Here is a 22,450-nt window from a genome sequence, read left to right as displayed (position 1 = left end):
CCCCTGCATGCTTTGTATGCCTCCCCCATCCCAATTACCCCAGCTTCATTTTTTTTTTTTTAATCATATAGTATAGCCTTGACCTGCTGGTCACTTGCTTGTTCCCTCATCTGTAAAATGGGCTAAAGTAGAACCCGTCTCTCAGAAATAACTACAGGAAGTAATGGGAGCTAACAACATGCATGGCGTTGAACGGTAATGAACGGTGAACAGTCAAGACAGAGTAGGTGGCTTTGGCCCCAGGCACATGATCCCCAGGACGATCCTTCCGGTGTCATCCGCGTAGGACCTGGCATCCTGAGAATTTCTAGCCTCCCTCTTCTGGCCTCGGAAGGGTCTGAAGCCTTTCACACAGGACAGGAGTAATGAGGCCCTGACAAGGGTTTCTCTCCACTCTGGACAGGCGACTTCATCTTCTGTATATCTTCAGTGTGGAAATCTCAGTCCAAGCAGCAGACAGGAGCCACACATAGGCTAATTGGAGGTATTTAATATAGGAAGCATTAATTGTGGTGAAGAGTGGCTGTAAGATACAAGGGAACGCCATATGCTGGTCTAGGAGTAAGGGAGCACACACAAAGGATAAGGTTGGAGGGAGTTTTGGCCTCCTTGGAGAACATGTGGGTCAAGCCCTGGGACAGCAGAAAGTTTTGGTGCTTTGGCCAGATTGGAACTGGTCAGGGGCACTAGGTTACCTTCAAGCATTGTGGAGGGGGAGCAGGCTATTTCATGGGTACTACAGGCTCCACGGGGCATCCAGGCCCTAGAGGGGTGAGTCCTTCAGAGCATGCAGGTCAGAAGGAGACTGCAGAGTGGGCTGCAGCTTTGTGTGGAGCCCTGAGCCCAGGCAGCCTCAGACAGGTCATGTGAGGGCTTTGATTTCCAGGCAGGGAGGGAGGAGATGTCAAGATTTCATAGCGGCTGTACTCTGCTCCCTGACTGGGTAGGTTGTGGCCCATGTCTTCAGGCCCAGCACACAGGCGGAACACCGGAGGGGCCCTTCATTCCGCACTGCCTCTCTGGCACCCTGTCCTGGCAGCAGGCCCGCTCCGAAGGAGACACCTGAGGGATTTTACTGATTTTACTGATCACAGACTATCTACCGAAGGGACCGGAGCTGAGAGGCCATAAAGTGGAAACTCACACTTTCACTTGAGGCAAAACCTACACGTTGACTTCTATCTTTGCCATCGATAGTTTTATTTATGGGATTGCTGTTTACTTTCATGAAGCATAATATGCTCACAAAAACAATTGCAATAGAAAGCTCCATAGTCAATCTAAACCATCTTTTTAAAGATTTCGTTTATTTATTTGAAAGAGAGAGTGTGCGTACAAGCAGAGGGAGGAACAGAAGGGGAGGGGGAAGCAGGCTCCCCACTGAGCAAGGAGCCCGATGTAGGGCTGGATTTCAGGACCCTGTGATCATGACCTGAACGAAAGGCAGATGCTTAACGGACTGAGCCACCCAGGCGCCCCAAGAGAAACTATTTGATCTTAAATGGAATTTGACCCACAGAAACTTGGACTGTGCACATAATTTCTGGAGGCCTTCCACCACAGAGGGCACTTACAAACTTTCTTTGTGTCTGTTTTATACGTAGAAGAGTAAGGATGGTGATGCTCATCTCTGCTTCTCTGTGTCATAGTTTGGTGAGCCTAATGAACTGAGGTGTGGAGAGCTCTCAGGAACTATCAGGTGGTATTGTGAACCCAAACTCTGCACACCTGGCTCTTCATCACTGATAAGCTGACCATCACACTTAACCTTTCAAAGATTGGTTAGAGGCATAGGTCTCTCGTCTGAATCCTTCTCTGACTGCAGTAATGATCACAGGTTGTACATCCATAACCTCCTTTTTTCTAAAAAGGGATTTTGAGTCATTTAATGCAGAACACTGAACTTTCAGTTGAATGGAGGGCAATGCATCAAAGTGCTGATGTTTTAAGAGAAACTGAGTCTAACCCTCTGATTATTATTTTCTCTTTGATAATGACTAAGAACCTGGACCACAGGCAGAATAAAAACCACATCTAACAAGTGTGCAAGGAGCTGGGATTATGGCTAAAGCATTGTGGTAGCTACTCTAACAAAGAAGCTTAAAATCTAGTTCAGGGCCTGGTGTCCATTACCCAGATCACTGTAACAGTGGGAGAAGGGAACGGGTTCGCCTCTGGGCACTCAAGGAGGGGCCTGTGTGGTCCTGCTAATGACTGTGACTGATGCTGGTCCTTCTGTGTTCTCTGTTCACGCGGTAGAGAAAACTGGAACTCAGGTGGGCTGTTTCAAAAGTAGACATTGGGAGAGGAAGATTCATCTAAAGAACATCCATTATGAACAACTTGCATTGGCTGCTGGTATGTGAGGTTTCAGGTTCTGGGATTAATAGTTCACTGAGGTCGGGCTCACCGACCAGCTCTTCTAGGACTTGGGAATAAAAAGGCCACCAAACCTTAACTATTCAGCATCATTTTCTTTCTGTGTTCTTCCATATCGTTATTCTTCTAAATGCTGTTGCCATTCAGATATATTTAAAAAAAGACTTCTAAAGCAGTCACACAGGTCCAGGGAGGAAGGGGAGGGAGTCGGACAGAGACAGCACACTTCATGAGTAGTGTGATGTTTTCATCAGTGGAAATGCAATGCTGTCACTCATGTGCAGTCAGGCCGCCCGGCCCCTTACAGCCGAGGCTGCCGTGGTTCTGTTTCACTTGTGCCACCCACCAGCCAGAAAGTTTGTGTTTTTTAAGGGATTAGATATTCTTTTTTCATTGTTGGGATTTTAAACATCAAATTGGGAAATGGAAGCAAAACCATAAATTCAAATGAAAAAGTGGCAGCAAGCGTGTGTGGGGTGTGTGTGTGTGTGTGTGTGTGTGTGTGTGTGTGCGTGGGTGTGCCTGTGTGTACACACACATAGACAGTTACTGCATATGTTGGAACACACCTCCAAAGGAGCGTTTGTTCTTCCCACGTAAACCTAGCTTGTTCCAGTATGTGTTAGGAGGGTTCCCTGGGGTGCTGTGCCCGCATCGTGAGGGCCACCTCACTGGTCCTGTCCTCTCAGAAGGTAGTGCGAGATCAGTGTAGGTGCTAGAAGAGCCTGGGTGGGAACTGAGGAGGCAGTTCCCCCTCTAGTTATACTAGACCCTGTGGCAACCTGTGTTATCAGGCTGCTCTTCTGGACTCCTGAATCCTGCATTTAAAAACTAAAGCACTATAGTGTGAAAACCCCCCTGTCCTTTTCAGCAGGGACATTGTGTAAACTGCTTTTAAGTTTACAACAAGATGCTAGCAAAGATACTGTGTTTATGTCATGACCTCCAGTTTTACCCTAATCATTATATTTTCCTCTCCCTTAAGAGAAGAACACAGAAGATACAGTTCAGCATAGCTCTCAACCATTTAAAGCACTAGGTAACTTACTAGAACGATGGGAGGCAGGCCGTGGTGGTAAGGGCAGGTGATGCAGTTTTCCGTTGGAATTCTCTCCTTGGACTTGCTCACACTTCCCAGCATGAGTCGTGCAGAGACAGACCCTTCTCCAGGGGCTCTGCACATGCTTTCTTGTCTGAGGGCTTTCATTTTAGGGCATGAATGTAAAGAAAATATAAAAGACAAGAATTATGCTCCATTTAATGCATAAAAAATGTTTTTATCAAAGCATGCTACCAAATCTGAAATGCCACCAGCACAGGATTTGGGGAAAAATAAAATCATTGAGTGAGGGCATTACTAATCTCGATCGCGTAATCTATGTGTTTCCTAGCATTTGGCTGAGTTCTGTAACTTTACTGCGTCTTACCACTGTGACCTGTTCTCCCATCTATTCCCATTTTCTCTTGTTACAATGTTAAATTACAGCTGATATCTCCCAATCTTACCTTCACTTTCCTGGAGAGAAAGAGTCGTTCTATACAGCCCTGGATCCCAAGAATCCCAAAGCACAGTTATTATGTCTAAAATAAAAAGCTGCTTCTTATTGTTAGAAAAAGCAGTGGGTAATGCTTCTGAGTAGTCACTTTCCTTCTGGGGTATGGCAGTTCAGAACTGAGAGCCATAGAGCCCAGAAACTCCTATATTTATCTTATACTTGACTAATATAAAAATAGTTAAAAGATTTTGCTCTTATGCAACCAACAGAGAAGTAATGATGGTGGACCTTACTGATAGGACCCGCTCAGTGACAGAAACTGTGCTAAGAGAGTTGTGACATCTTCTTATTTGATCTTCAACCATTTTCTGATTCTTCAACCCTATGAGTTTAGTGTATATGTTCACTTTTTAGAAATGTCTCACAGTTACTTAGTGTCAAGGTTAGGATTTAAATCCAGGTTGAATGACCCTGAAATATCTGTTCTTAAACATTTGTAAACTTTTCATATCAGAATAAAGGGAACCAGGGGAACAAGAACATGTAAGAACTGTTTAAATTCAATAATGATTCTTGGCATAGATCCATTGTGGTGTTTCTTCAGCTGCAATAAATCAAAACTTGTAGTTCCTGAAAATGGGTCTTCATTTAATGATCAAACATTTACATGCCCACAGTTTAATTTAGTTAAGCAAACCTGTCTTAGACACCTGCTGTGTTCAGGGCAGGCAGCTAGAGATTAAAATACAAAGTCAATAAGGCTGTTTCCACCCTCGAGAAAATACCATTCTGTTCACTAGCTGTATAAGCTGACAGAGTGGTATGAAAGAGACACAAATAAAACTCTTTGTGAGCAAAAAAGAAGAGCTATATTATGACTAAAGAGAAGGGAAGTTTCATAAAAGAGGTAACATTTGAGCTGAGCTTTAAAGGTTATATTCAAAGATTTTTATCTTGGTTAACTTAATGTTTTGGTTAATTTTCAGTGTGATCTTTTCAAGCCTAAAGAGACAGTAAAATGAAGAAAAGACAATGTCTTTTAGTGGTTTACCCAGATCTACAGTCTACCTTAAATTTACTCATTGTGCAGAGTATAACCAGTTCTGTAAGTTTTCTGCTTCTTGCTTGTCTAATCTACAAACAGAGAAAAATTAATCTGTCCATCTCATGCTGTAGTACTATGTGAGGATTCCATAAATGCTCACTGCTCTTAGTGTTTGTAAAACAGCCTTTGTGCAAGTTCGGTTATACTGGTAATCCAGTTCTTAATCTAAAAATAGAAATTAGGTTCAATGCTTTCAAAATATTGAGTTCTAAGCCCTGACTCAATAATAAAAAAATGTGATCTGATCCTTGAGTTTACCTTCTTGCAGAAAATTTTATTAGACAAGAATTCGAAGACACAGACGTGACTACAAACCTGATTACTCAGGCCATATAGTTTCATGATTCATCTAAATGACTGGGCTACATAAAATCTAGATGGACCCATTTATTTATATATTAAGAATAATAATTACTGGCATGCCTGAGTGGCTCAGTGGATTAAGTCTTTGCCTTTGGCTCAGGTCATGATCTCAGGGTCCTGGGATCGTGCCCCACATTGAGCTCTCTGCTCAGTGGGGACCCTGCTTCCCTCTCTCTCTCTGCCTGCCTCCCTGCTTACTTGTGACCTCTCTGTTTCTCTGTCAAATAAATAAATAATAATTACTAAATTCTAACAAAAGTCTTGGAGCATATAAAATCATAGGCAACAGAACCAGTACACATTGTAGACAGCTCTACTTGAGAGAGATTTGAAGTGGAAGTCACACATATTAATAAAGAAAACACCTTGCTCTCAGGAATATGGAGAGTGGTGTTTCAGCAGGAATCAACCAATGATATTGTGTGCTAACTGGAATGACGGATTTATAAAAGAAAAATTTTAAAGAGCTGAAATACAAAGATAGTTGATTAAAAGATAGACAAATGGGCAATAACCACTTGCAAGGATGCTCGACACCCCTGGCTCTCAGGAAGTGTAAATCCAAACCCAGGGAGATGTCACTTCACACTCAGGAGGCTAACTATAGTCAAAAAGACATTTGTAAGAAGGATTGGCAAATATTTGGAAAAAATGGAGCACGTATACATTTGGGGGTTGTGAATGCAAAATGGTGCAGCTTCTCTGGAAAATAGTTTTGACAGTTCCTCAAAAAGTGAAACAGAGTTATGCTGTGACTTAGCCGTTGACCCCTAGGAGTATGACCAAGAGGGATGAAACACATGCCCGTACATGCCCGTACAAGAACCTGCACATGAAAATATACCAGGAAGTGCAAACTACCCAACCAGTTCTCTGTCCCAGTTGATGTCTATCAACTGACAAATGGATAAATAAAACGTGGTTTGTTCATAAAGAGAAATGTTACTGGGCACCAAGAAGGAATGAATGACTCATTCATGCTGCAGCATGAACGAAACTTAAAAACATGGTGAGAGAAACTAGCCATTATATACCACATATCGTAGGATTCCATTTATATGAAATGTCCAGAATAAGTACAATTATATAGAAAGTAGATTCCTGGTTGGTTTCCCAGGGCCAGGTAGCGTGGAGGGAAATGAGGCATGACTGCTAATAGGGATGGGGTTTACTGGGGATGGGAGAGTGTAGGATGAACATATTCTAAAATTTGTAGAGATTGTTGTTGCACAAATCTGTGACTATACCAAAAAGAACATTAAATTGAATCATATGGTGTGTGAATTATATTGTAATACAACTGTTAATAAAAAGAATACCACTGGTATTATAAATTAATATTTTTAACAAAATGTTTGATGGCATTTTGACAATTTTTTGGAAATAATCTCAGCAGGCACCTATAGCACAAATAAAATTAACTGCATTGAAAAAATTTCTGATGGGTGGCCAGGATGGCTCAGTTAGTTAAGCATCTATTTTCAGATCAGGTCATGGGATCACGGGGTTCTGGGATCAAGAGCCCCGAATCAGGGTCCTTGTTCAATGGGGAGTCTCTTCTCCCTCTGCCCTTCCCCTGCTCATGCTCATTCTCTGTCTCTCTCTCTCTCTCTCTGTCTCTCTCTCAGTTTTGCTTTCACTCTCACAAATAAATAATAAAATATTTTTTAACTGCTGATAGATCATAATCCTCATCTTATGATAAATATCAACAATTTTTAGTTTAAGACTAAAGGGCTACAGAGTGCTTCTGAACTGGTTGTTCAAGTTTTACTTTATTTACTCCCATTTTCTGAAAGAACTTGGCTCTGAATTGGGAGATTAAAAATAGCAAGGTGACATATATCAAGAAGAATTTTATGTGTACATGTAAAATAGAAAAATATAATCTAAAACTGCTAAATCTTAATGAATATGGTATTTAGTAAGTGATGAAAACCCAGAAAATTTTAGAGTAAATACACTTTCCTACGTCCATTAAGTTAAATTTTATTTATCTTTCGAAGCAGCAACACTGATGTTTTCATTTAACCATTAGTGGATAATGAGGTCCAAACTCTTAAAGTATCCTTTAAATGAAGGCTGGAGTGCTGATCTAAAATAGTAGTTATAGTAACGAGAGAGAGAGAACAAGACGTATGAAGAAACAACAATGGATCAGAAAAAAAATTGAGATGCTGAATATTAACATCTTAACTAAGTGATAATTTAGAGATGTTTTGACAGCATAATGAGTAAATGAAGATACTCGTATAACTGAGAGGAAAGTTGTGAATAAGACTATCAGAGGATGCCTTGGGAACTTAGTCCATTAAGCATCTAACTCTTGGTTTCCACTCAGGTCATGATCTTGAGGTTATGAGTTCTAGCCCAGCATCAGGCTTACTCTCCCTACAGTCTGCTGGAGATTCTCTCTCTCTCTCTCTCTCTCTCTCTCCTTCTTTCTGCCTTTCCTCTGCTTGCACACACATGACTCCCCATGCCTCCTCCACCATTTTTCTTAAAAAAAGATAAAAAGACAATTGGATGTAGGGCCTTGGGGACAGAAAAGAAAATAAAAGACAAAAGAAAATGTCAGTGGAAACAAGGAAAAACATAGAAAAAAGCTTGCTGGAAAGTCTTGCATAGGGTTTTACTAATGTTTAACAGAAAAGGGCCACCATGTTGCCACCTTTTTCTGAAAAGTTTTCACATTTGTTTTAATCAAGAATCTTCAGTGATTGCAAAGAAACTTTTCATTGCTATTCCTTTAAGATGATATTTTGGACCAGGAAAGAGGCAGACACAGGTCAAAGATAAATGTCCTGAAATTACTTGCAAAGAGCACAGTAGAAATCATGTTCCCAACCCTTTTTCCATTGTTGCAAGGACTGCGGTGACTCAGTCAGGGCTGGGTTACAACTGTCAAGCAAGAACCCTATCATTGCCCTTTTCCAAACCTAATTGTTCCCTCTCTAAATCCAAGAGAGACAGTCAGAAGCACAGGAGCAAGTGAGGGAGCCAAAATAGCTTGTAATTGCTGCTCCTAAAACAATGCACTCTCTCAAAGAAAAATCCCAGGAGTTAATTAAAAGCTGTAGAAATGTCTTTACGTTGCTGATGCTTCTGTGCCTTGTCTCTGGTGACTGCCTTTCCAAAAGGGCTCAGGCATAAGGAGATGATTGCTGGGTAGGGGGTAGGCTTTAAAAAAAAAAAAAAAAAATATATATATATATATATATATATATATATATATATATATATGTCATTTGGACTTTACTTTGGAAGTAGAGTCCACAGTTGCATGTGGTCACCATCATACCTGTAAAGATTTTGATCAATTGTGATGGTGCTCCCCCCCATTTGTTATCATCTTCTTTTGATACTCAAAACTTCGTAAAATAATATAAAGTTATAAATAGATTTTCCAAGTACATAGTAGAAAGAAACTTTGGTAAAGTTTGAATACATTGAAATGTATCTTATGAAACTATCTTGAACTCAGATAAACTTGGAGAACTTTAATGCACTGTGTATTAGGCAGTGATTACTTACCATTACTTTGCTAATTCTTAACCGCAGAGTCAGGACTAATATTTAAAATTGGGTCCACGGTCGTCTTCCTTGGGCTGCAAACGGTCTGGTGCAGTTTGGTGAAAGCACTAAATAAAGGAAGCGCAGATCTGCTTCCATGACCCCAACGAAGCACCCAGACCCTCAGGGCTCAAGTTTCTCCTTTGTAAAATGAAGCCTTTGGACTCAATATTCTTCCAACTGACTTTAGTGTCAAAGAAGCCTCTGGTTCGATCAGTTTAATAAAACCAGTCAGAGGAGATACGTCACTTTCTCTCATTTGGGAAATAATGAAGATTTATTCATATTTTGAAGCAAAGACACCAATTAGCAAAAGACCATTTGTGATTTTTTAAGCCTTCTTTCAGTATTTCACTTCTGATATTTAGTCTGTGTGGTGGTTTGCATTCCGTCACTTTGTTCGGCAGATAGCTCTCTAATGCCTTCAGCGTATGGGTGCCGGGGACGAAGGGGAGAGATCCCAGGCCTAGAATGTAGTTCCTGAGTGTCACTATTTGTCCTGACTTCTGAGATGCAGCCTTCTTTTTTGTCTTTGACTCACTTTTAAAAGAACCATCCAATAAGCACTGAATATATGGCATTTCTGGAGGGTCCAAAGATGAACACGTCGTATTCACAGACCTCAGGTTTGCATCGTACTTTGGCAGACAGACTAACGGACCAATGATTGATTACCTTCATCATTAAGGCTACCATATAACAATTGCACAGATGGAGTGAAACACACCAGGAAGACTTAGTCAATGTGGGCACAGCTGGACGGTGCTCTGCTGAAACAAAAGGCGGGGAGGTTTTTAAGCTGGGTTGGGCCAGAGGAAAATTTCCTGAGGACATGATGGGGAGGTTGGCGCATGAGATGAGGCCATCTCTGAGAATTTGTTCTTATGGAAGAGGCTCCTTCTCCTCCTCAGATGCTGGGAGATCAGGGCTCTACCTTTCTAAGGTGGCTTTTCAAAGGGGTAACTCCCAGGTCTTTGAAAAAGACAATGCTGGGCTGTAGAACTGGCAAGAAGTTGGGAGAAGTGTTCTATCTCAAAGGGGCAGAGGAAAGATTTACGAAGGCCGGTTTTCTCAAGTAAATACTTTAGGAAAAGGGAGGCAAGGGGCCTATCATCAGGAAGAAACAATCTAAAGCTTAGTGAAGCCGAGGGGAACATTGAGTCATCCTGACCAAGATAAAGGGAGAGGAAGGAGTTCATGACTCAGATGAAAATTAGCTCCCTCGAGAAAGATCCAGATAAGGAACTTTCTGTCCCCTGTAGGTCACCTCTGCTCCATCACTATTTCCAAGTTTCAATGAGTAGTTTCCTAAGAACAAGAGGAAAAGCAACTGTTGTGACTTAGGAAGGCCTGCTGTGTGAGGCGGTGGCCTGATTAGAGTGAGACGTGTCTCTTCTGTTCTCTCTCGGCGTAGGCTCCCTCGTGGTACTGGTGATCATGGCTTCAGCACCAATGCTGTGTCGCAGGCCGTGTGGTTGAGCACAGGATAGGAGATGCCTGATGGCAGGAGCAGAAGAGCGGGAGCTCAGACAGGCTCGAGGCCAGTTGAAGAACAGCTCAAAGTACTGTCACGCCGAACCCCTATGAACTCTGTGTGCTGACACAGATGTCCAGGAGCTTTCATCGGTAAGGACTCTCCAACACCGCTCCACCAGGCAGCAGGGCACCCATATGGGAGACGAGGATGAACTCTGCCGCCCAGAGGGATGCTGTTGGAGCCGAGGTTGGGAGGATGGCAGGGGCGTCTGTGCACTGTTTCCTTTGTGTCTGTTTTTATTTTTATTTATCTTTTTAATAGCCTGAGTGAAGGATCAATACATGAAGTATTTGAAAAGACTGGCTGGAAATGCCACTTTTCTCTTAATTTGTAAATGGCAGTTACTATGAAGAAGATGTCATACACACAGGGGCTTTTACACACAGGTATCTGAGACTGGTACTGAAGCAAAACGATGCTTGTATTTCCTGTCCATCTCTTTTCTGTAGGCACCTAAGTCGGGCAACGCTAACTCAGCGGCAGTATCTTCCGCCCTATTCACTCAACAGTTTATTCAAAAGTTATAGTCAAGTCTGTCAGGAAGACTGTGTCAAGACATTCGACAAGTCAAGGTCACCTCCCCTCAAGAAACAGTCATTTTTGTCCCACTCCTCACATGGCTAGCAGCCAAGCTTTAATTTAAGGTTCAAAGCGAAGTTTCAGAAAGGCCTCCTCACAAATTTAAATTTTCCTGTGGACTTTTAAAGCATAACTCTCTGAACTTGTGAGTACTTTTTTTTTTTTTTTTAATGACTTAAGATGAGTACAAAGTTTAGGTACCAATTGATGAATCTAATACCTATCAGTAAGAGAAAATTAAAGTAATATAAAAGGAGGAGATAAAAAATGCTGTGCAAGTGAGCAGAAAGGAGAAACGGAGAGAGAGATGGAGAGGGGATTAGGAAGAATTAGGGAAGAGGGATAAAGAGAGTGAATGGAATATGGGATGGCCCTGCCTTGCTCTGCACCAGTCCCAACAAGCCTTCATAATATTCATGGGGCCATGGCTCAGGACGGTGGGTATGATCTCCTGTCCTTCCAAGCACCTGCGCACATCAGCACCCATGCACACCTGTTACGGTACCTCATGCAGAAGTAGGGGGGTAGAAAGACAAGACCAGAACAAAACTTAAAGACAGTGGCTGTAATGAAGGAAACAGATCTGAATTAGTGACAATCAGGTTGAGGAATGTGATCAGCCAGTAAACTAAGGGGATTTTACATGTTTCAAATTTATAGGTTGGAATTGGCCAAGAAGAATGTTTCCCAAAGAAACAAGTGACATTGTTTGAGAGTATAGTGGTGTCTGATTTGATTTCCAACTGAATATCAAATCAACATTCAGATGAAATTTCTCTTACCACTGTCACGAAAGTTAAAAAATTCACCAAATACATTGGAAATGGCCAATTTGCCATGCACTTTCTATATATTTTTGAACATTCCAGAATAATAGAGCAATGTCAGAATCTGTCAAATATTAGCCTCCCTCAGCAAGACTTCCTCAGTTCAGAGACTCCCCAGTAAAATGAGTTAACCCAGAGTTATCAATTTATTAATGTATTTATTGAAATAATATTCACTGAGAAAGCATAAGGACATTGGATTTCTTTACCAGGGACAAAAAACAACGGGAAAGGTTCCTCATCATCATGTTCTTGTCAACAAGAGTATAGGATTAGGGCCACTTTCTGATGCAAGTGACAGGATTCTAAGAAGAAAGTCATCTGAAAGTTGACTTATTCCAAAGGACATTCAGCTATTCTGACAGACTAATGTGTGACACCCACTGGGCCAACACACTAAAGGTACTTATCTCAACATTCACAAGAAACCCATGGGTCAGGCACTTTGGTTGTCCTTCTATACATGACCCAGCTGTGCCTCACGGGTTTTGGAACGCTCACTCGTGCTCACCCCTGCCAGAGACAAGTGTAAAATTTAGACCCAAGTATTCAGGGCTTAGTTTTTCCATCAAAACACTGTTTTCTTATAATTCCAGTAAAGTAATTCTATGCAGAAGAAAAATAACCAGCAATTTCTGGATGCCTTTAGACCCATGGCCACAATTGGCCCACTTCAATTTTAGTATTTTCTTGAAGTCTTATCTTTCAACCAAACAAATTTTAGAATGTGCATTTTGCCACATTATACAGCTGTTTTAATTTTTAATATACAAAGATAATGAGGATATTACAACTTTTGGAATAAAATAGATAATGCAAGAAGACACATGGCATGTACCCTGTGTACAAAGACCACCTTCCCTGGTAGTACCCCAGGTGTTAGAGGATGGAGAGGACCGCACAGCCCTCTTGAGTCACTGAGCTTTGTAATAATATATCTTTGGTTTTAAATTTAAGAAAGAGAGTTTGGGGGGCCCCTGAGTAGCTCACTTGGTTAAAGTATCTGCCTTTGGCTCAGGTCATGATCCCAAGTCCCAGGCTTGAGTCCCAGGTCCTGCTCCCTGCTCAGCGGGGAGTCTGTCTCTCCCTCCCCCTCTGCCATCTGCCTTTCTCCCCCTCTCTCTCTCATTCTCTCCTACTCTCAAATAAATAAATAAATAAAGTCTTAAAAAATAAAAAAAAGAATGGAAGCTTTGATGAAAAGAATCTTATCTAATATTATATATATTTTAATAGGTACTATTTCTATGAAGTAAAGTACTACTTATCAAGTAAATAAAAATCTTTGAGGCAAATATGTGTCCTTTCCAGATTCATGTCCCCAGAGATACTGATCAGTGAAGAAAACTTCTTCTCATTCAGACCTCATAGGGCCCTCATGCTCTCAAATTAAAGATTTTTTCCTCAACCATCCACCACTCTTCCATCAGTTCATTTACTTAGTAAACATTTCTTAAACACTAATTATGTGCTAGCTATAATGCTAAGCAGTTAAAATACACAGATAAATAAGTCCCCACCTTTCAAGTTTATCGTAGAATAGTTAAAGTATGTTTAATTTCCGGGGCGCCTGGGTGGCTCAGTGGGTTAAGCCTCTGCCTTCGGCTCGGGTCATGATCTCAGGGTCCTAGGATCAAGCCCCACATCAGGCTCTCTGCTCCGCAGGGATCCTGCTTCCTCCAATCTCTCTGCCTGCTTCTCTACCTACTTGTGATCTCTATCTGTCAAATAAATAAATAAAATCTTAAAAAATATATGTTTAATTTCCTAATTGGCAGAAAGAACTATGTTCACTCTAATGATAGTCACATAATGAGTCATGGGGCAGCAAATCCAAATGCCAACTATTACCTGCCTATTTTCTTTTGTTTAAAGATTTTATCATTGATTGATTCATTCATTCGTTTAGCATGGGAAGGGGAGGGGCACAGGGTGAAGGAGAATCTCAAGCAGACTCTGCACTGAGCATGGAGCTCACTGTGGGGCTCGATCTCACAACCCTGAGATCATGACCTGAGCCTAAATCAAGAGTGCGATGATGCTTAACCAACTGACCCACCCAGGTGCCCCACTACCTGCCTATTTCCTGAATTAAAGCTGGTTTTCTTTAGTATATCTAAGGCCCAGCAATGCAGAGATGGTAATGTAAAATAGCATGATAGCATTATAGAATAGTTACAGCTCGATGAATGATATTAAGAACCCAGACCATCTAGTCTAAGAAAGAAAGAAGAATTTATCTCTAACACAGTTCTCCAGAATCTTCACCTACAATCTTCTGTTCTCTAGTGAATATATTTATTTGAATATACTTTTTAAAAGGCCACATATATTCCAACGGTTAGAGGAAAATTGCAAGAAAACCTCCTGCATTGCTCAATTTCTCTACGATGATGTACTTAACATGATGAGCTCTGGGAGAAAAAGGAATCAGTTGATACAAACAGCAGGTGCAATACTGAATTTTCTTGGGGTGACGGGCCCTCCGCTGATCGGTAGACCAAAGCCCCGAAAAATTCTAGCTCCTTCAACTGATGCAGGATTTCAATTGCCTTGGTATATTAGTTCATCTTTTTAGGAATGTGTCATTCAAATAAATACACCCCAAAATGGCTCCTCGTGACTACTTCGTTTGGTTGAACAAAGGAATTATCAAAAGGTAGATCTATATTCCATTTCACATTAAGTAAATCCTGGAGTATGTCAGGATGAAGGCTCTCTGAGTGTATTTCGTATTTAACGGGAGCTGCGCCGTTCTCCAGTGAGCTGACCTGGCTGTGCATCGATGGAACAAAATTTACCTGGTATCTAGAACTCTGCGGAAGATAAGTATGTGCTATCTTCCAGGTTGTGGCTTCAGGTAAATCCTATTATCTGATTATGCAACTAAGGAAAGCTAAGCTACACGATAAGCATCATATCAAAGATGAAACGAAATTGCGCCAGAGCTCAGCAATGAAAAATACAAGCAGGGAAAAACCAGGCATTTTTTTCTTTTCAAGAATACAAATTTCATCACAGAATGTCCCATATTTCTCTAATCTGAAGAGAGAGATTGTGTTATTTACATCATTTTGACAAACCACTAAAATAACCTTTGAAAATGGGATGGCATGTGCCTTTAAAAGCCGAGTGAGACAGTCCCTAAAAATAGTTTACCAAGCAGCAGAGTCAAGTGTTGGGGAATTGTTCTTCAATGCATTAGAGAGTCTATTCCTATGGCACTTAAACTAGCCAAAGTAATAAATATAAAATGGTAATTTTTCTCCATGAGCTGTTCTTGCTGCTCCCACATGATTTCATTCCCGCCCAGGAGTAATATAACACTGCCTGCTAGCAGGCTCCTGAATTCAAGGAAGAATGCAATGTGCTTCTGCTACTTGGTTAAATGTACTCAATAGAAGTTAGCAATTACAATTAATCCTTCTGCTGCCTGGGCCCTGCCGGTCTCTATTTCCAGAGTGCAAGTATCAATGGGGTGTTTCAAGTGCAGGGAAATTTTAGACTCCAACAATAGAGCGGTTGAACGCCCTCTTAGATCCGCCCATCCTCCTATTTCCTCCCCCACCTCTCCATCACCCACAGAGAAAATGCTGACCCAGGAAGAATTTCTGTATCAGTCCTGGGAATTTAAATAACAACAAGATCACTATTAAAGAGAAACACACATCCCAAACTGAGGCAGACAGAATAAAAAGCTTATCTGAGATGAGCGATGTCCTTCAGTGAAGGAAACTATCGAATAAGGAATGAAAAATGAAGAAATGTGGGGCATCATAAAATTGTTTTCCTGTTGGGCCATTTCCTAGATGCCCCAGAGCCCTGAGTTAATGCACACATGTGCCAAGGACTGCTTTGTTTTCACAGCACTGAAGAAAGCATGGGCATTAATTTTGTACTCATGGAACTGTAGTATACTTAGAGCTTTAAGAGCTGAGTCTTCCACCATTTTTTTTCTTTTGGTTTAGCATTGTTCGTTCGTTCGTTATTAACCTCCTCTTTGCAAGTTGCTTGGCTAGTTGGTAAAGAAATCTAATCAGATGCTGATGTTGTATTTAAGGTGAGAAGATTGTCCAACTCTCTATTAACTTAGATATAATTTATATGTAAATAAACATATATCTCTTTTTTGGTCCCCAATGTTGGGCCTGAGTAGTCCAAAAAACCGGGATTCTGCTTCTGGATAGGATTAATATGCCGGGATATATTAATATCCCGGCATATTAATGAGGAGAAAAATAAGTCAGAAAAACTACAAAATTATAATGTTTCTTGAGCCCAAAAGATAGCAATGGTGGCAGAGTTGCCACCATTTTCAAGGGAAACACAAGGTCTACGGCCATACCACCCTGAACGCGCCCGATCTCGTCAAGGGAAACACAAGGAGACTCAGACCCTTCAAGGAGATGGGATTGGAACATTATTCATTGGTGGAAGAGCACAGGGGGCATTGATGCCACATGCAAACAAAGAGGTTACAAGAAAACTATACACTGGTAACTTCCAAAAATATAGACACAGAAATTTCCCACAAAATAGTAACAGCTCAAGTCCATCAATATTGAAAAGATCTTTTTATCATGATTAAGTGGGTTTGTCTTGGAAATGCAAGTTTTGTTTCACATTTGCCAAACATTCAAAGTAATTTGTCGTATTAACAGCCAGAAAAAAAGCAAAAAAATATTGCCATCTCAATAGTTGCAGAGAAAGCACTTGCAAAGTTCAACAAGTTCAAGTAGCCCTCATAGTAACAACTCTAAGCAAACTGGAAATTGAAGGACCTCAATAAGAAAAAGGCAATGCATTGATGAAAAGGTGTAGTCAATATCATACTTTTAATGGTAAAAATATTGAATTTTTCCACTTCTTTTCAAGACTAAGGCAAGATTTCTCCTCTCACTCTCCTGTTTTAGGAGGTCCTACCTAAAGCAATAAAGTAAGGTAAAGAAAAGAAAAATAGAATAGAGTACATAACAAGACATACAATTATCCTTATTTTCAGAAAGTCTACATTAAAAAAAATCACAAAGAATCATTGAGAAAAGCTACTAGAATATATAATTTAGTTTTCCAAAGTCATGGGATACAAGATCAATATACAAAATCAATTGCCTTTCTATATATTAGCAACAAACAATTGAAAACTAAGATTTAAGGCATCATTTACAATAACAACAAACATTATGAAGTCTTATAAAATATGTGCAAGGTCTGTATGTTAAAAACATTACAAAAATTATTGAAATAATTCAAAGACTTAAATAAATGAGATATGCAATATTTATGGATTAAAAGACAGTATTGAGGCATTCATCCCAAATTGACCTATAGAATTCAAATAATATTTCGTATCTGGGCCTTTTAAAAACTCAAAACAAGGCACAACAAAAGAAGAAGTTCATAGACACAGAATACAGATTGGTGGCTATCAGAACCAAGGGTGGGTTAGTTGTGGGTTGGGGAAATGAGTGAAACGAGTCAAAAGATACAAACTTCCAGTTCTATAATAAACAAATCATGTGGATGTAATGTATAGAATGGCAACTACAGCGGATGCTGTACTGCATATTTGTAAGTTGCTAAAAGAGTAAATCTTAAAAGTTGTCATTGCAAGAAAAAGAACTCTGTAACTAGCATGGTAATGGATGTTAACTGAACTTACTGTGGTAGTCAATTCACAATATATACAAATATTGAATCATTATGTTGTAACCTGAAGCTAATATAATGTTTTATGTCACTATACCTCAATAAAAGAAAAAAAAAGAAGTTGTAGATCTAAATGTAAAAATCTAGAACTATAAAACTTCTAGAAGAAAACATACAAGAATTTGGCTTAAAATGAGGTGTGTGTGTGTTTTTTTTTTTTTTTTTAAGATTTTATTTATTTATTTGACAGAGATATAGAGAGCACAAGTAGGCAAAGAGGCAGCCAGAGGGAGAGGGAGAAGCAGTCTCTCCACTAAGCAGGGACCCCGATGCGGGGCTCCATCCCAGGACTCTGGGATCATGACCCGAGCAGAAGGCATCCGCTCAACCAACTGAGCCACCCAGGCACCCCATTTTTTTTAAAGATTTTATTTATTTATTTGACAGAGATATAGAGAGCACAAGTAGGAAGAGATTAAAATGAGTTTCTTAAATATAAAACAACAAATACAAATCATAGGTCAGTACAGAAAAGCAAATACAAATCTTAGTGAGTCCCCATGATAGTTATTAAACAGCAACAAAAGGTAGTGACCAAGGTCTGAATCTTTGGTAGCACTGAGGCCATGAACCATATGGTACGATGCAATGTTGAAACAATTTTTTTTCTGGGTATTCTTAACAAAAATGGGTGATCTCAGTCTGATCACTAGGAAAAAATCAAATTATAGTTGAGGGTCATTAGCCAAAATAACTGATGGATGATCTCCAAAAGTGTCTGTCATAAAAGACAAAGAAAAGATTGAGGAGCTATCACTGAGTGATAAAGATGAAGGAGAAACCACGGAAACAGAAAAAGGATGTTAGTGGAAAAACTGATGAGATTCAAGTATCTTTAGGATAGTAAATAGTATAATACACAATGTTAATTTTCTGTTTTTGATAATTGTACTCAGGTTATATATAACATTAGCTTTAAAGGAAGCTGTCTGTGGCATACATTATTTTTGCAAATATTCTGTAAGTTCAAAATATAAAGTTAAAAAATTGACAGTAAGAATAAATTAAATATTAGGTGGAGTAGATATAGACTAATACTGACACGCATACAAAGTGAAATTAAAAAGTTTACCTTATTTAATAAAATATAAGATATTTAACGACATGCCATTATACCCCACTCCTCTAAGATTCGAGACCATGAAGAGTGGTAATACTGAGTGTTGGCGATAATGTGAACAAATTCTCATACATTGCTTGTGGAGATGTCAATTTTATAGCCACTGTAGAAGGGACTTTGGTGGGGCACCTGGTTGTGCAGCCGTTTAAGCATCCAACTCTTGATTTCGGCCCAGGTTGCGATCTCATGAGCGACATCAAGCTCCACGTTGGTTCCACATTCCATGCAGAGTCTGTTTGAGATTCTCTCTCCCTCTCCCTCTGCATTGCCCCCCCAATAAATAAATAAATAAATCTTTTAAAAACAAGGAGTTATAAATACAGAGTTCCCATCACAAGTCCTCCAAGAGAAATGAGAAGATGTATTCATACAGAAATTTGTATATGAATGTTTATAGTGGCACTATTCATAGTCACCCAAAATCAGAAACAAGACCAATGTCCTTTTCTTGAGGAATGGATAACCATTCAGATAATGAAGCAGAACTCATCAATAAAAAGAAGCAATACAGCACCTTTGATACAATAGCTGGGTATCAAATGTGCTGTGCTGTGTGAATCAGGCTGACAGCCTTTCATGCTACGTGATCCTATTGATATAACCATCTGAAAAAGGCAAAACTGTAGAGACAGGTATGTCAGAAAACAAGTTAGTGGTTGCTTAGGAGTTGAGTTCTTCCAGAGGGACTCAAGGGAAATTTTGAGGATGGAAAAGTTCAACATGTTGATTGTGGTGGTGGTTATGTGGCTGTATATATTTTTCCAAAACTCATAGAAACATATGCTGAAAGGAGAAATGTTACTGTATGCGAAGTCAATCTCAGTCAACCTCACTTTAAGAGCAAGGTCCCTGTGTTTTCTTTGAGGGAATGAAAGACAAGCTGAGAGTGTATTTTTTTTTAATTTTAATTTTAATTTTTTTTTAAAGATTTTATTTATTTATTTGACAGAGATCACAAGTAGGCAGAGAGGCAGGCAGAGAGAGAGGAGGAAGCAGGCTCCCCGCTGAGCAGAGAACCTGACTTGGGGCTCTATCCCAGGACCTTGAGATCATGACCTGAGCTGAAGGCAGAGGTTTTAACCCACTGAGCCACCCAGGTGCCCCAGGCTGAGAGTTTAGAGAATAGATGTAGTGTTTTGGGCATGAGGGGAAGGTCAAGCTCTCCTGTGACCTCCCAGTGGCTTTTGCAGGTATGTAGGGCTCAGAGAGCTGGCATTGAAAGAGGGGCATTGGGCCATTAGGCCAAGAAACCAGCATAATCAAAGACACTTCATCAAAAGCTTCACCTATGCTACAGAGTAATTAATACTTGAAATTTATAGCATATTAAGCAAGATCCGGAAGACCTGTGTTAAAATCCTGGCTCTCCATACAACTATGTGTATAACCTTCAGAAACTCAAGTTTTCTTATATAAGATGACTACAATAATAGTTTCTGTTATGAACTGAACAGCAGCTCCCTGAAATTTGTATGTTGAATCTCTGACCCCCCACTGGGACTGTATTCAGGGACAAGGCCTTTCCAGAGAATGAAGGTTAAAATGAGGTCAAGGGCAGGCCTTTGTCCAGTAGGACTGGTGTCCTTAAAAGAGAAAGGGACACCAACAATGCACATACTCAGAAGCAAAACAAAACAAACAAACAAAAAACATGAGGACAGAGTGAGAAGGCCATTATCTGTAAGCCAAAGAGAGAAGCCCCAAAAGAACCCAATGCTGCTGACATCTTGATCTAGAACTTCTGGCTTCCAGACTTCTGTTGTCTAAGCCACCTGTTCTGTGGATATTTTATCATTTGTGGTGTTATTATCTGTGGGGTGTTGTTCTGAGTATCTTTTTAAGATTTTATTTATGTATCTGAGAGAGAGACAGTGAGAGAGAGAGAGAAAGAGAGAGAGGGAAAGCAGGTTAAGAGGAAGTGGCAGATGGAGAAGCAGTCTCCCCATTGAGGAGGGACCCCAATGCTGGGTTTGCTCCCAGGACCCTGAGATCATGACCTGAGCTGAAGGCAAATACTTCACAGACTGAGCCACCCAGGTTCTCCCTCTCTGGGTATTCTTGAGATATCTCTAAGATCGTGGACCCAGTACATGCTATAATATATGCCCTAATGTGAGTAGTAGGATCAGTGTCGTGGGTGAGTTATTGGTACCAAATGTTAGGAATATAGGTTTGGTCAGTTGGTGGGAGACCTTGAATTTCACAGTAGCATTTATATTACATTCAGGGGCATGAGGAGAATCACTGAAGACCAAGGACTAGAAAAGCGACATAAGCAGATCGTATTCCAGGGCAGTTAGTCATAGCTAGGAGTCACAGTGTGAAAACTGTGGCATGTGGGCCACAAGTTTGAAAGCATCAGTGAGAAATGTCAGGGGAGTAGACTCAGGGTGAGGAAAAGGAGAACGGTTGGGGTGTGACAACAAAACCAGGGGTCTGGACATTGATTGCAAAAGAAACCAAGACATTTTGACCAACACTAGGTTTTCCAGACTGGCTGATGGGCGTTGGAATGGAAAGGACCGGTCACATGACAGGAAGAAGGCGAGAGCAAAGGAGAAAAGATGTTCTCAACGACAGCTGACGTGAACTACAGCTTTTGTTGGTATGGAGTCATTAATTAATTGATTAGTGAAATGGAAATTATAATATTTTGCCTTCCTGTGCCAAAGAGTTATTTTGAGGATCAAATGGGATTATCTACAAAACTACTTTTTTTTTTTTTTTTTTTTTTTTTTTAAGAATTCTACAAACATCATTAAGATTAGGAGAAGGGAAAAATGAAGGGGGAGAAATGGGAGCGGGAGACGAACCATGAGAGACTGTGGACTTGGGGAAACAAACTGAGGGTTTTAGAAGGGAGTAGGGGGAGGATGGGTGAGCCCGGTGACGGGTATTAAGGAGCGCACGGATTGCATGGAGCACTGGGTGATACACGCAAACAATGAATCACGGAACACTACATCAGAAACTAGTCATCATTAGATGTACTGTATGGTGACTAACATAACACAATAAAAAATAAATTAAAATGCATTTAAAAAGATTTCAAATATCGAAATTGCTTAAAGCAGGATCCTTATTGTTTGGAAAAACATAGGAATCCTATAGGGAGGAGACTTTTCTTTCCTTTTTTCTTTTTCTTCTTTTTTTTTATGATTTTATTTGTTTGTTTGACAGAGAGAGTGAGACAGTGAGAGAGGGAATACAAGCAGAGGGAGTGGGAGAGGGAAAAGCAGGCTTCCCACTGAGCAGGGAGCCCCATGCAGAGCTCGATTCCAGGACCCTGGGATCACGACCTGAGCCGAAGGCAGATGCTTAACTGACTGAGTCACCCAGGTGCCCCACCGTAGGAGACTTTTCCTAATGCTTTGCACCCCTTACAGTAGTAATGGCATAGATATGACAACCGTGATCATCTCTGCGTGCCATATGCAAGAATAGAAAAGAAATCTCAGGCTTCATGACCTGACAACATCCCGAGCTTTGAGGAGGAGCCAGCTGCCTGTGACAGGTGCAGTCCTGTAGAGCTGGTGGGGAGAACCAAGAGAACAGGTGCGGGAGCCAACAGCCGCTATGGGAGGACAGAGACCATGCGGGAAGCACGGCGGGATCTGTGCCGAGGTGTTGGCAGCATGGAAGCCAACCTCTGGGCTGTCCTGCTCCACCTGCCAACCACTGTCCTGCAGGATGCTGGCCGCTGCTCCCCGTAGGCCGGAAGGCAAGGCGGGTACTTGGGCCTGGGCACCGGGAGTACTAAAT

The sequence above is a fragment of the Mustela nigripes genome, chromosome 5 (assembly GCF_022355385.1).
Source record: "Mustela nigripes isolate SB6536 chromosome 5, MUSNIG.SB6536, whole genome shotgun sequence".
In the NCBI taxonomy this organism is placed as follows: domain Eukaryota; kingdom Metazoa; phylum Chordata; class Mammalia; order Carnivora; family Mustelidae; genus Mustela; species Mustela nigripes.
Note: the sequence above shows the minus strand (reverse complement) of the source record.